This window comes from Callorhinus ursinus, unplaced genomic scaffold (genome assembly GCF_003265705.2).
Source record: "Callorhinus ursinus isolate GAN/ISIS: 27379988/994484 unplaced genomic scaffold, GSC_fseal_2.0 scaffold21, whole genome shotgun sequence".
NCBI classification, from domain to species: Eukaryota; Metazoa; Chordata; class Mammalia; order Carnivora; family Otariidae; genus Callorhinus; species Callorhinus ursinus.
In genome coordinates, this window is record NW_027397083.1 from 16,462,697 (window position 1) to 16,476,542 (window position 13,846).

A 13,846-nucleotide genomic window follows, 5' to 3' on the forward strand; every position below is an offset into this window, starting at 1 on the left:
TTACCTTAGATCAGCGGTTCTCAAAGGGTGGTTCGGGAATCAGAACAAAATACTCATCAGAGGAAAGTGACTTTAGAATCAATCGATTACATTGGTTCTCAAATTGTGGCCCGCCAGGTCGTGGGACGTCTCCAAGATCCTGGGAAAGGGTCTCCTAGGTCAAAACTATTTCCATTAGGGTAATAAGACATGATTGGCCTTTTTCGCTTTCATTGTCTCATGACTGTCCAGTGGAAATTTCCAGAGGCCAATCTGACGTGAATGATGTCATCACTCTACTAATAGAATGGGTAGTCTTCTGTTTTCTAGTATGTTCTATGGTAGTAGGCTTAAAGTTTCAATATGTACATTTTTGTAGAGATTAATAAAATTTATATGTTCTCATTACTTCTGTAATTAGCTCTCTTTGATCATACCTGTCAGAATAGCTATAACCTCATTATTTTCAAATAAATAGTTATCTTGAAATCTTGAAATTTTCTTAGAATTTATGTGGAAACAACACAAAAGTACACTTTGCTGTCTTGATTTGGGATATTTTGAAAATATCTCTGTAATAATATGTGATATGATAAATACCATTAGATAGAATTCAAATAAGTGAAGACTCTTTAGGGCCCTTGGTAGCCTTAAAGAGTATAAGGAGGTCCTGAGATCCAAGAGTTTGGGAATTGTTGCCTCAATAATGAAGGCAGCAGGCGGACAGAGGACCTATGCCAGGTAACATTCACATCATTCTTTGTCCAAATAACACGGTAACATTCTTTGAAACATTATTTAAGATTCCATGCTTTGACCAAAGTGGCTTGGCACTTGCAGGAAATCAGAGGAAACATTTTCCCCCCTTTCTAGTGTTTAATTCAGTTTCCACCCAATTCTTTTTTCTCCCACAAAGGCTATTGCCTATTTTATTCTAACTATTTAGAATTAAGTGAATTCTTCCTAAGCTTTCTGCAGAAATTTTGTCTTCATTGATTCCTTAAAGATAGTGCTCTTTCTTTTCCCTTCTCCCAATCTCTTCCTCCTTGGTTTCCATTTGTCCACCTTGTCCTTAGCTTGTTTCTATGATAGATCCTTCTTCTCCCCTTCAATCCTTTTGTTGTTTTTAAGCAACTGGGATCAGAAGGAGAAAAGACTAGAAATGATTTCTTGTGTTTGACATCCTAGAACAGGAAACATCTTTATTAGAACACCCATTCTTCTGCTTATTCATTCATTTAGACAAACTACATCACTAAGCCCTGAGGACACAAAGATAAACACCACGGTCTCTGTTTTGGAAGAGAATTTAATCTAAATCTATATCTAAGAATGTGGGCCTATAAAGTCCTCATAAGGGCAAGAACTGATTTATTCATCTTTACATCTTCCATGGTACCTAGCAAAGCGCCTTTTATGTTGCTCATGCTCAATACATTTTTTTGGATGGAAGCAATTTATTTTCATGTAGGAAAAGTGCTTCACACTATATTGGGAGAGGCAAATGGTCAGATGCCTCATATTGTGGAATAAGCAGATGTGAACTCTGGTGACATTCCTTGGTAGAAGGCATCCACCCACATATCTGGCTATTTGGACCAAAACAAATGAGGCTTTGTGCTCTCATCAAATATCAGAGTTTATAGTCTGAGAGGGGAGTCAGATACAGAAATGAAAGTGTTTCTCAGTGGTGAATTCCATCCCTGTATGTTTCCCTGTAATATTGGATCCTAAAGAATATTATAGCATTTGGCAGTATGCACACAAACTTCAGCCACGATAGAATTACAAGATATTTTGAGATTAGATAACAAGAAAGAAAAGAGAATACTAGTAACAACATTGTCCACAACTGACAATTTCTTCTGTTATTTACTTGCTGTGTTCATTTTCTTATTTTTTGCCATTTGCTTTTTGAAGTCACAGTATTCTTATGCTTTTCTTCCAAAGAATTTTAAGTGCTTTTACTCTGGCCATCTGTGGAATTGGGCCAGATATTATCATTCTCATTTTGCGAAGAGGGATACTGAAGCATGAAGAAGTAAAAGGTCTTGAACAGTCATTGGCCAAGTTGTCGCCTGGCTCTTGACTCTTACCAGTGCTTTTCTGAGTTATTAACAAGCAATGGAGGGCAGTAGGTAAAGCATTTTTTGATTTCAAAAGAAATAAGAAAAAAAAAGTCAGAGCAATGAGATGAATGGACTCGGATTACTGTGATAATGCATCTCTGAGTTTAAGCATATACCCACCCATTTACCTGTGTGAACTCAAGAATGAAATGGAAACTCACTTTACTGTGTGGGCTTGAGGACTGACTCAAGGACTGTGACAGGAAATGTGAAGGTTGCGGCCATGAAGCTTTGCAGTGTAAGGTCACATCCACATCCTTAAAGACACACTGATTGTGTCAGCCTACTCCGAGCAGCAGCTACAACTTTACTGAACTTGATGTTTCTGTGACATTTTAGCCTTGACATTTCAACAGCAATTGTTTGCTGTTTTAATTTGTCCCAGTAAAATCAGTAGGTGGAAAATGAAAGACTCCTCCTGTTCAAAGTTGATTATATATCCAAGTGCAGGTATGTTCAGATTCAACAAAGAGGCAAAAGGACTAAAGATTTAATTTTAAGCATTTACTTAAAACCCTCTAAAGGAACTTTTGACTACAGCTCACATTTAACTCTATCATTTAAGAACAATGATTAATAACAAAATTAAATAAAAATCAAGAGCAGCGTGAAAGGTAATCCAATTTCATGGTCATCTGGTTCTGCGTCATGCTGTGGGTAGTAATCAGAGCTGTATGTCATGCCAGTAATTCTTATAGTCCTAAAAGGGCATAGCCAAACCGGAATCAGTGTGCTTCCAAGCTGCCCTCAGGTGCCTGTGACAGGGACCTGTGTCACAGTTGGTCACAAAACTCTCACTCTTTTTTGTTCAGACTTCAGCATTTTTACAATTATAATTCTTTCACTTATCAGACTCAGTTTATCATCATAATCTTACTTTCTGACTGATAAACAATTTTTTTTGCCTCTTTTTTTGTAAACCCCTGTTCAGATAATCATGATGTTATAACTAAACACAGATTATTTCACACACAAGGTTTAATTTTTTAAAAGATTTTATTTATTTATTTATTTATTTATTTATTTATTTATTTATTTGAGAGAGAGAGTGCACACAAGCAGGTGGAGTGGCAGGCAGAGGGAGAGGGAGAAGCAGACTCCCTGCTGAGCAGAGAGCCCGATGCAGGACTCGATCCCAGGACCCGGGGATCATGACCTGAGCCAAAGACAGATGCTTAACGACTGAGCCACCCAGGCGCCCCTCTTTTGTTATTTTATGTACCACCCCAGCTTGAAGCTTTCAAATGAGAGTTCTCAATAACTGAGTTTTGACATATAAAATGTGGATTTTAAAGTATTATTTCATTTACTGATGTGCACTAGGGGCTTTAATAACCACCCTGACCACTGCCACTCTGACAGGTCCTTGAGAGCCGGGAACAAGATACACTGCTCTCTGTACAGCCCCCCCCCCCCCGACCCATAGCAGGCTTTCCTGACTGCTAAGTGGTTGAAAGAATGAACAAATTCATTCTTCTCCCGCTTGATAACTTTGAACAAATCTCCTCTCTGAACTTTCTGCCTCTTCTGAGACGTTGAGGGTTTGGCCTGAATGAACTCTAAGATTTCTTCTTACACTAAAATCCTATGGTTCTTTGAACATCTTTAATAATAGAAGGGTAAATGGGGCTTTATTTAAGCAATTTTTAAAAAATTTTTATTTTTAAATAATCTCTACACCCAACATGGGGCTCAAATCCACAACCCTGAGAACAAGAGTTGCATGCTCCACTCACTGAGCCAGCTATGTGCCTCTATTTAAGTAATCTTCTAATTATTCTTTCCCATTCTAAATAGTCTTGCATGACTTGCTTTTATATAATTTATGATACTTAAAAATAAATTAATCATGTTAAACTGTAAATTTTAGAATTTGGCTGTATACCCAAGTTAGGTATTTTATAATTTGTTCACCCGTAGTTATACAAAATGGGAAATTAATATAATTTTCTATGTGGCAAAAGAGATACTACACCATTTGATTTACTTTTATTGGCCTCTCTATTCTCATAACTTGATTTATACTTTTTATTTTTTTGTTATCAGGTGACATTGCTGCTGAATCTTTTTTTATTATTATCAGAACTCCTGTTTTATTTCTTTCCAACATTACTATCTTTTTCTCAGATTTGTACTGAATTTGTATATAGTTTTATATTTCTACTACGGTTTCCTCTGTTATAGCTCTCTTATCACCTCAATATTTTTTTCATTTTTTCCCCCCTCAGAATTTAGGATTTAAGAACATGGGGCACTTTGGTCTATCTTTCCTTTTTAAGGAGAACCATATTTTCTTTTTTTTTTTTCTGAGGCACATACTGTGCCTTTCATGAAATTATCTATACGGTGTTGGATGCTCAATACACACTGGATGATTTAAATTAATTATTAAGAATGTATTCATTTTTCAAACAAACAAACCCCCCCCCCAAGCTCATAGATACAGAGAACAGACTGGTGGTTGCTAGAGGCAAGGCGTGAGAGGTGGTTGAATGGGTAAAGGGAGTCAAAAGGTACAAACATCCCCATTACATCACGGGGTGTTCTGTACAGCACGGTGACTATAGTGAATACTGTATTTCATATTTGACATTTGCTAAGAGAGTAGGGTTTAGGAGTTCTCATCAGAGGAAAAAAATTTTTTGTAACTATGTATCATGATGGATAGTAATTAGATTTACTGTGGTAGTTATTTTACAATGTATACAAATACTGAATCATTATGTGTAGTCTGAAACTAATATAATGTTGTATGTCAATTACACCTCAGTAAAAAAAATAGAAAAAGAATTTATATTAGTTTTTACTGTTGTACGTTTTTACCATTCTCTTCTCTTCTATTTTATTTTATTTTATTTTATTTTATTTTATTTTATTTATGTTAGTCACCATACAATACATCATTAGTTTTTGATGTAGTGATCCACGATTCATTGTTTTCATATAACACCCAGTACTCCATGCAGTACATACCCTCCTTAATACCCATCACCGGGCTAACCCATCCCCCCACCCCCTCCCCTCTAAAACCCTCAGATTGTTTCTTAGAGTCCATAGTCTGTCATGGTTCATCTCTCCCTCTGATTCCCCCCCCTTCATTTTTCCCTTCCTTCTAATGTCCTCCGTGCTATTCCTTATGTTCCACAAATAAGTGAAACCATATGGTAATTGACTTTCTCGGCTTGACTTATTTCACTTAGCATAATCTCCTCCAGTCCCATCCATGTTGATGTAAAAGTTGGGTATTCATCCTTTCTGATGGCTGAGTGATATTCCATTGTATATATGGACCACGTCTTCTTTATCCATTCATCTGTTGAACGGCATCTCGGCTCTTTCCACAGTTTGGATATTGCAAACATTGCTGCTATGAACATTGGGGTGCATATGGCCCTTCTTTTCACTATATCTGTGTCTTTGGAGTAAATAATGAGTAGTGCAATTGCTGGGTCATTAGGGTAGCTCTATTTTTAATTTTTTGAGGCACCTCACACTGTTTTCCAAAGTGGCTGTAGCAACTTGCATTCCCACCAACAGTGTAAGAGGGTTCCCCTTTCTCTACAACCTCTCCAGCATTTGTTGCTTCTTGCCTTGTCAATTTTTGCCATTCTAACTGGCATAAGGTGGTATCTCAATGTGGTTTTGATTTGAATTTCCCTGATGGCTAATGATGATGAACATTTTTTCATGTGTCTGTTAGCCATTTGTGTGTCTTCTTTGGAGAAGTGTCTGTTCATGTCTTCTGCCCATTTTTTGACTTGATTATTTGTTTTTTGGGTGTTGAGTTTGAGAAGTTTTTTATAGATCTTGGATACCAGCCCTTTATCTGTAGTGTCATTTGCAAATATCTTCTCCCATTCTGTGGGTTGCCTCATTGTTTTGCTGACTGTTTCCTTTGCTGTGCAGAAGCTTTTTATCTTGATGAAGTCCTAAAAGTTCATTTTTGCTTTTGTTTCACTAGCCTTTGGAGCTGTATCTTGAAAGAAGTTGCTGTGGCCAATGTCAAAGAGGTTACTGCCAATGTTCTCCTCTAGGATTTTGATGGATTCCTGTCTCACATTGAGGTCTTTCATCCATTTTGAGTTTATCTTTGTGTATGGTGTTACCATTCACTTCTGTTTTTGTCTGTATGTTCCCTTTTCCCATTCCCCAGTGATATCTTTTTTCTTTCATTCTCTCTTATTTCTTCTAAGTTGTTATTGTGGAAAAAATTTGTTTTTCTCATAATTTTCAACTCTCTTATTTTTTTCCCTCTTGAAGGAATTTCTGTAACTTTCTCAGGTTGAACCATATGAAATTACTGTTGTTGTGAATAAAAAATATGCTTGAATATCAGCAATTTCATGTGGTTCAACCTAATAGTTTTCCTCAGTGCCTAGCATAGTGCCTGGCAGATGCTCAATTAATATTTGTTGAATGAAGTAATAAATAGATCCTCCTTTTCATTGGTTTTCTGGGGGCCTAGATAACATTAGGCAGAGAGCTCTTTACCAATTGTGGACTCAGAAGTCTCCAATCATCTTACCAGATTTGCTTATTGCCGATTTTATTAGTTCTTTTCATCAACATGCTAAAAATAAACTTGAAGATATGCTTGTGAGCAAGCATGTGGTTACCTACATCCATATTATTATACACAAATTTGTGTGAATGTTAGTAAACCTAAATTTATGGTGTATACATCTGTTTATGAGCATTTGTGTATATATATATGATTGGCATCTCAAAAAGCTGAAATATGTTAAAAGAGAAGTAGAAGAAATTGAAAAGAAGGTTAGGTTTCTTTCTTTCTTTTTTTTTTTTTTAAGAAGGTTAGGTTTCTTAAAATACAATATTATTTCAGTCTCATCAGCAGTAACATGAAATGTCTGTTATTCCCAAAATGTTCACCTCTGATGATCCATCCCCTTCAATGGGCCTCTGAGAATTTATGCACACTGAAATCATAGCTGAGCCCTTGAGAGAAGACTTATTAATTAAGGAAACATTTTAGGTTTCCTGAGTTCCTGGGTGACTAGAATTGTTAACACTGTCCATGAAGATTTTTATTTCAAGTTCCCTTTAGTACTTTAATAAGCTCGTCTTTTTTGACAACTTAAGATCTTTGTTTAATGAGTTGGCAAACAGGTACAGAAATTTTAAGAAATTTGTCTAAAGAAATTTAGTAAGTGAATCCAGGGGAGCATTGAAACTAGGATTTCTGGTTTCTACCCAGTAGGATTTCCACTTCACCCCACTGGTATTAGAATTTCACTTAATCATCTAGCACTTATGATTCACGCCCTATGAATCATGAAGTGTTTCTTTTGTTCTTTTAGTCATAAAAAGGTGAAGTTCAAGATCTGACTCTGACATATGGCATCAAACTCTCATGCAATGAAGAAAATAAATTTCCATATATTTAACAGCAAAGCAATACATACCTTTTGTAAAACATCCAAGTAATATAGAAGTTAATTAGTAAAAAGACACCTTTTCCAAAAGAATACTGTTAAAATAAGTTTCTACAGAACCTAGTCCTTTTTAAATGAACTCTGAAGAACTGTTTAAATGCTTATGTCACGGGAAATTTTGTTGTATTAAAAATGTGTTTTTAAAAGTTAGTTGCCTCTCTCACATCTTACTCCCAAATAAACTCCGGATGGCTTTAAGAATAAAATGAAAAAAATTGCCCCATAAAAGAATTAGAAGAACATGTAGGTGGATAACACCTACTTCTAGAGTTGAAAAGGACTCTCTCTTTTTAAAGATTTTATTTACTTATTTGAGAGAGAGAGAGAATAAGTACAAGTGGGGGAGGGGAGGGGCAGAGGGAGAAGCAGACATCCTTCTGAGCAGGGAACCCTGATGCGGGACTCAATCCCAGGACCAGAGAATCATGACCTGAGCGGAAGGCGGACACTTAACCAACTGAGCCACCCAGGCACCCTGAGAAGGACTCTTTAAGAATAAAAGCCAAGCAAAAATAAGAAAGAAAAAAATTAATATATTTGACCTAATAAAAATAAAATATTTTTACACATTATAAGACTGTTAAAGTTGAAAGGAAATGACAAACTGGGAAAAATATTTAAAACATATATGCCAGATAAAGAGTTAAGATCTTTACTTTTTAAAATATCATAACAAATGAACAAGGAAAAAGATTACTTAAAAAACATACAACACATGAATAGACAATATTCCAAAGAAGAAATACGAATAGCCAATAAATAAGCCTTAGAAAACATTCAGTTTCACTAATAATCAAAGAGGTGGGAAGTAAAATGAGACTCTTTTTTTTTTTTTGCTGTTTACATCAGTACCGAGAAGGGTGTGGTAAGAAGGGTATTCTCTGCTCACTAGGGGAATAACCATTTTAGAAGGCAATTTAGCAATTCATTTTAATAAATGTAGAGATTCTGTCCTTAAACATTACGAGAGATTATTAAATCATCCATTTTCATTGACCTAACTATTACACTTTTGCTTGCTTTTTTGTAAAGATAATATCTCATAAATCATTCTCTAATTGCAGATCTAATGTCTCCTCAGTGATTTCTATATTTTACCTATTTATCATTTTCTAGATATATCAGTAACAAGTTCATTAAAATTTTAGTTTATTCATAAAAGTTTTAAAAATATTAAGCTGGCTTCAACAAAGTAAACTGGTTAAGAAATACTTTTATTATTTTCTATTACAAAAGCAATACTTACATTTACTGTAGAAGAATGTAGGGGATAAGGGCAAGGGGGAGAATCCCTAATTTTACTTCCAAGTGTAATACTTGGGGTACATTATTTTAGACCTTTTTCTAGCTGTAAATATATGTCTATTATACATGTTGTCAAATTAATCTCTAGAAAAGTTTAAAAATGTATATGCTCATCTACATATACATATACATAATGGGAAATGACAAGCCAGACCATAATTTCCCATTGTGGGCGGTAGATATTAACATTTAGAAAATGGTTTAAAATAGCCTTTTGTTTTAATTAACCTTTTTTTTAAATATACTCAATTTTTTTATAGTTCTTCTTTCTTGAGTTCCCTATTAATATTTTTTGTTAGATTGTATTTTAGCCAAGTGTAATGCCAAGATTGTTAGAACCGTTTTGTTTTAGTTTGACCTAGTCTACTGGAATTTCTACAGAGCAATAAGTTACCATTTACCTATGGTTTGTTCTGCATGCAAACTGCAGTCACTATAATTTATAGAAGTTACTCATATTGTTTCATCTTTGCATTTAAGGCCAGATTAAATATCTTTTCCTTTAAAAGAAAATAATTTTCTTTTTTTTAAAGAAAATAATTTTCTTAATGATATCTCCTTAGGCACTCTATGGGATACAAAGTTGAGTAGTAATATAACACTTTTTTAATGAGATAAAATTGACATAACATATAAAATTTAAAAATTTACACAAATTGAATCATTTTAACCATTTTAAAATGTACAATTCAATGAGTTTTAGTATATTTACAATATTGGGCAAACAAACCCTCACCATTACCTGGTTGTAGACCATTTTCATCATTCCAAAAAGCAGCCCCATACCCGCTAGCCGTTATTCCCTCTTTCCCCTTCCCTCACCCCTGGCAACCACTAATTTATTTCTGTCTTCATAGATTTGCCTCTTCTGGACATTTAATATAAATGGAACCATACAGTATATGGTCTTTTTAAAAAAATTTATTGGAGAGAGAGGGAGAGAGTGCATACACGCATAAGCTGGAGGCAGGGCAGAGGTAGTGGGAGAGGGAGAGAGAATCTCAAGCTGACTCCATGCTGAGTGCGAAGCCTGACTTGGGGCTCCATCTAATGACCCTGAGATCACAAACCTGAGCTGAAACCAACAGTCAGACGCCCCAGTATGTGGGCTTTCGTGACTGACTTTTCACTTAGCATTATGTTTTCATGTATCAGCACTTCACTCCTTTTCATGGCTGAGTAATATCCCAGTATGCAGATATACCACATTCTGTTTATTCATCAGTTGATGGAAATTTGGGTCGCTTCCATTTTTTGACTATTGTGAATAATGCTGCTATGAACATTCATGTATCTGTGTTCATGCGTGAACACGTTTCCAATTCTCTTGGGTCTACATCTGGGAGTAGAGTTGCTAAGTCATATGGTAACTCTATGTTTAACTTTTTGAGAAGTATGTAACATTTCTGAAAGCTTAATATGGTGGGCCACTTAGCTAAGCACGTGACTTACAATATCTCCTTGAATTCCCACAGCTTTCTTTAGTAGGTTCAAATATTATGTCCATTTTACAGATGAGGGCACTGCAACTTGCAGATGTTAAACTTGCTAAAGTGTTCAAGCTGGTTGGGACAGATCCAGGATTTGAGCTCAGACATTCTGGTTCTAGAACCTGAACTCTTTATGTATTGTCTTAAGACACAGATGGTTCAAAATGGGTAGAAAACAGCACACGAGTAACAAAACAAGGTGGAATGAAGTAAGACATACAAGAGCCATGTAATGTGCCTAGAGAATTGGAGGTGGAGAGTGGAATCAAGAAAGGCTTTGTAGGAGAGGAAACATTTGAAGTGAACTTTAATATATGGCAACCAATTCAAGAAGAACTGGGGTGAAGGCCAACTAGGTGAAAGGACCATTAGAGGGATGGCGAGTTAGCTGTACCTCACGTGCCAATTCCGGTTCAAGGTAGTGGTTGTCTGCAGCGCTGTATTGAGACATTGCGTCCCAGGTCAGTGGGAAAGAGTATGATGATTAATTAGCAGGATCTGCTAAAGGCAGGGGAGGGGAGATTTGAAGCACTCATGATAAGAGTTTTCATCACTGGACTATTATGACATGGAGATGAGGAATTATGGGTCATGTTCTGGAGAATAATGACTACCATATGATTTTAACTGGATTGTAGGGTAAGTGCAGGAGAGTGGAGGTTAGAATAAGATTGGAAATATGTGACTAGGCCATATTGCAGTGTGTCTTAAATGACAGACTGAAGAGTTTGTGTTTACTTCAGTAGATAGTGAGGAGTCATTGAAGATTTTTGAACAGGGAATAGTGTCATAGGAAGCCTAGTGTAAGAAGAATAATCTGGCAGAGACATAGAGAATAACTGATGTGGAAAAAAATTAGAAACAAGGAGACCACTTAGGGTCATATTAAAAAATTTAATGGGTCAAGATGGTGCCATATTAAAACAAGGAGCTACCACTTTTTCTGATTAATTTGAGAAAGATTAGGTGAGAGGAAATGAACACTCTAATATTATGTTGGTGATACATTAATTCAACTTCTCTGGAGGGTAGTCTGGCAACATGTACAAAAAAGCCTTAAAAAAAAAGCCTTAGGGGTGCCTGGGTGGCCAGTCATTAAGCATCTGCCTTCAGCTCCAGTCATGATCCCAGGATCCTGGGATCGAGCCCTGCATCAGACTCCCTGCTCAGTGGGAAGTCTGCTTGTCCCTCTCCCTCTCCCACTCCCCCTGCTTGTGTTCCCTCTCTTGCTGTCTCTCTCTCTGTCAAATAAATAAATAAAATCTTAAAAAAAAGCCTTAAAAAATGGTCCATTCTTTTTAATCCAGTATCTAGAATTATGCCAAAAAAATAATCCTGAGCATATGTAAAGATGTAGTTCTAAAAGTGTTCATTGCATTGCCATTTAAAAAACAAAAACAAATGTAGCCCAGATACTGGCTGTACAGTTGCTCCTCTTGAAACCATCCCACCTGAGGCAGGACTCAGCATTTAATTCACTGTAGAGAATTCAGTGCATTTAGTTAGCTATGTTGAAGTTTACTAAAGATTATGTAGGCAAGATGGAAGAGTGTTTATGTTTGTTTCTGTTAATTGAAAAATGCTCAGCAAACTTGGTAGATTACTCTTAGACATTTCTACCTCCTCTGCAGTGCTGACCAAGAATTCTCATCTCTCCAACTCTTGTCCACACAGCACTTAGCCTTGACACCCCCGCTCCCTTATTCCTTCTTTTACTGTTCAAATTTATTTCTTCTGCTTTGACTTTGGGTCACAAAACCTATTCTGAGTTAGGTTTTTTTTTGAAAAGCTGGTTTCTATTAGAAAAAAATTATTGTAAATACTTGTGGAGGATATAAAAATTACTCATGAGTTACACAAAACATTGGGAACACATAAAAAAAAAGAAAGAAAGAAAGGGGATTTGTTAAACAAATTATAGTACAACCTGTTCCTAACTAACACATATTGAGCACTCTTTGGAAATAGTTCCTCCCTAGGTGATTGTGTTCATTTCCAGGGTTTTAAATATTGTTTATGTGCCGACAACCCCCAGATTTATAACTCTGGCACAAATCTTTCCTTTGTGCTCCAGATACATATTATCTCACTCCAGACTAATATCTGTACTTGATATCTCCACTTGATGTCTCATAGCCCCAGTTTACCATGTTAAACTTGGTCTTCCCCCACACTGGTCTTTCCAAACTTGAAAAACAGCAGTGTCATCTGTTAAGTTATTAAAGTCAGACAGTAGGCATCCTTGATTCTTTTCTTCTTTGCTACTCCATATCGAATTCATTAACAAGTCTGTTTAGAACTGTCTTCAAGATATAGTCATCAATCCCTTTTCATATCCATTGCCAGCTCCACTCCAGAAGGAGTTTCCATGCAGAGAGCACATGATGTGTAAAAGTAGAGACCTAAGAGGGCTGGATTGTCCAAGGAAACTACAGATGTATCCGGGGGATGGGGGGGGGCATGTAGGTCCATGTGTTTTTAAGAAGATGAGGCAGTGGAGAGGTGGGAGATGATGGGTTTCAGAGCAAAGGCAGTAAGTTCTGTAGGGATCCCAACCAGGAACCAGAGGGAAACACACAGGCTATTTATTTATTTATAAGATTTTATTTATTTATTTGAGAGAGAGAGAGAGAGAACACAAGCAGGGGGAGCAGCAGAGGGAGAGGGAGAAGCAGGCTCCCCACTGATCAGGGAGCCCGATGTGGGACTCGATCCAAGGACCCCAGGACCATGACCTGAGCTGAAGGCAGACACTTCACCGACTGAGCCACCCAGGCACCCTGGGCCATCTCCTTTTAGAAATACTAGTAAAGTGGGATGCCTGGGTGGCTCAGTCGCTAAGCGTCTGCCTTCAGATCAGGTTATGATCCCAGGGTCCTGGGATGGAGTCCCACATCGGGCTCCCTGCTCAGCGGGGAGCCTGTTTCTCTCTCTGCCTGCCGCTCCCCCTGCTTGTGCTCCCTCTCTCTGGCAAATAAATAAAATCTAAAAAAAAAAAAAGAAATACAAGTAAAGAAAAAATAATCATACCAACACAGGGTAATAGCACAAGTCACAGTCTTTTAATAAACAAAGAGATGTTAGAAAACTTTTTCCATCCTTTTGGAAGAATAGGTCTTGCTAAAGGTATGATATCAAAGGTGTTACTATTAAAAGCAGTGGTTAGGAAAGGGAAAATAATAGAAACACAAATGTTCATGTTTAGCTATGGGTGAATTTATTTAATCTCAAAGTCAGAACTAGCTTTATGTTGGCAGATTATAACTTTGGAGGAAAGCCCAATATATACTTACTTTCCTTTCTCTCTCTCTCTCTTTTTTAAGTAGGCTCCATCTGGATGTGGAGCCCAACACAGGGCTTGAAGTCGTGACCCTGAGGCAAGACCTGAGCTGAGATCAAGGGTTGGACACTTAACCAACTGAGCCACCCAGGTGCCCCCCTTTTCTTTCTTTCTTTTTCTTTCTTTCTTTCTTTCTTTCTTTCTTTCTTT

General features: G+C 36.8%; 1 protein-coding gene across 3 annotated transcripts in view; it reads left to right on the plus strand.

Annotated features, from left to right (window-relative positions):
* Positions 1–13,846, plus strand: part of CCDC73 (coiled-coil domain containing 73) — a 181,735-nt gene that overhangs the window by 492 nt on the left and 167,397 nt on the right. Inside the window, exons 2-3 of one of the 3 annotated variants that reach the window (XM_073904794.1) lie at positions 6,070–6,172; positions 13,683–13,787. The gene's annotated coding sequence lies outside the window, so the exon portion shown is untranslated. Of the gene's footprint in view, positions 1–6,069; positions 6,173–13,679; positions 13,788–13,846 lie in introns of all 3 variants that reach the window. The other 2 variants (XM_073904792.1, XM_073904793.1) reach the window with 2 other exon arrangements.